Consider the following 2063-nt stretch of genomic DNA (forward strand, 5'->3'; position numbering starts at 1 on the left):
ATTCATCAGATCCCAGTTGCCCAGCAAGACATCCCTAAAACTGCTATTGTGACCCCATTTGGGTTATACGAGTATTTGCGCATGCCTTTTGGACTCAAAACGCGGCCCAGGCTTTCCAACGTCTGATGGACACAGTGTGTGCCGGATTGCAAAGTGTTTTTGTATACCTGGACGATGTTCTTTATTGCCAGTGCTAACAAAGAGGAGCACCTACAGGACCTCGAAAAGCTCTTCAGCCGGTTAGCTGAACATGGCCTGGTTGTGAATCCTTTAAAATGCGTTTTGGGTTCCTTCAATCGACTTCTTGGGCCACAAAGTCAGCTCCACCGGCATTATACCGCTACCTTCCAAAGTTGAGGCAATCAAAGCATTCCCACGGCCTACAAACGTCAAGGCCCTTCAGGAATTTATTGGAATGGTAAATTTTTACCATCGGTTTCTGCCCTGGCGGCCGGAGTGATGAAACCCCTTCACCAATCTCTTGCGGGCAATCCCAGGGACCGAGCGTTCGTGTGATCACGCGACATGGATGCTGCTTTTCAGGCCACTAAACTAACACTGTCTAAGGCCACAATGCTCGCCCACCCTCGTTCTGGAGCTCCAATTGGTCTTTTCACTGACGCTTCAGATGTGGCAGTGGGCGCCGCTCTACAGCAATGGGTCCAGGGGGGTGGCAGCCCTTGGCTTTCTTCAGCCGTCAGCTCAGAAAACCTGAGCTCAAGTACAGTGTCTTTGATTGAGAATTGTTGGCAATGTATTTAGCAGTGCGACATTTCCGATACTATTTAGAGGGCCGCCCGTTCACAATATATACGGACCACAAACCGCTTACTTTTGCCATGTCCAAAGCCTCCGACCCTTGGTCAGCCCGACAACAGCGACATCTGACCCAGATTTCCGAATTTACTACAAATATTCGACATGTACCAGGCCCAGATAATCCCGTTGCGGATGCCCTCTCTCGGATTACTTTGAACCAAGTTCTGGAGGGGTAGATTTCTTTCCACATGGCTGCAGCACAAAAAAAAGGTTATTTATAAAAAATATACATGTTCAAAATGGATATAAAATAGTGAAAGCTTCAGAACAATTTGGTGCGTCATAAGCCAAAGAATCAGGTCTTCATTCCAACGGAATTTGATGAAGATGTAAACAGTACAGTGGCAAATGCACCAAGATTTAATACCAAGAACTCCCTCTAAGCAGTTGAGAGCAAGCAACAATGAGGAATGATCTTTTAGAGGTTAGGTGATTTCATTTTTTACTAACCGTGGTGAGAGAACATAGCATCACAGGACCGTTTGGGCGGTCTTAGGCGGCTTGGATTATCTTGAGCCGTAACATGAATTTTTTCCCTTTTTAGCGCTACCGTGGCCTTCACCATGAATGTAATTGTTTTGAATCAAAAAAGAAAACTCTATGGCACATTTTTCATCCAAAAAAAGTATCTATCACTTGCCTGAAAAAAATATTGGCATCGAGTACAATAAACATGTTCAATCAATGGAACTGATCATCAGAGTGAGTTTGGCTTTGCTACTGCAAAAGTGAGAACCACAGAGGAACTGGGCAGTAGATTTAATGACAAACTTAAAAAGCAGATATTTTTGCCTCATGGGCGAGTAATTGATATTTTTTGAATGAAACGTGAGCCAAAAAATTTATTCTTTGATTCAAAACTATGGCATTCAGGATTACGGTCATTATCGTGCTAAAAAAGGGGAAAAATGTATTTAACTGCTCAAGATAGCCCAAGCCGCCTAAGAGTGCCCGAACGGCCCTGCGACACTATTTTATCTCCCCGCGGTGAGTAAAAAATGGAATCACCTAACCTCTAAAGATCATTCCTAGCCAGATGGAAACAGCACAAAAATTGCAATATATGAGGAGCCAAGGGGCTAAGCCTATGCTTTCCTCAGCCGTCAAGATATAAACGAAAAGTTAAAGGCCATTCTGGAAGCTGAAAAAGGAACGAGCAATTGTCGAAGTTTTGGGACGTTTGAAATTTCACAATTCTAAAATGCAAGCGAATTAGACTTCCTTTTTCAAATAAGGGAACAAAG

This window comes from Tigriopus californicus, chromosome 12, assembly GCF_007210705.1.
Source record: "Tigriopus californicus strain San Diego chromosome 12, Tcal_SD_v2.1, whole genome shotgun sequence".
NCBI classification, from domain to species: Eukaryota; Metazoa; Arthropoda; class Copepoda; order Harpacticoida; family Harpacticidae; genus Tigriopus; species Tigriopus californicus.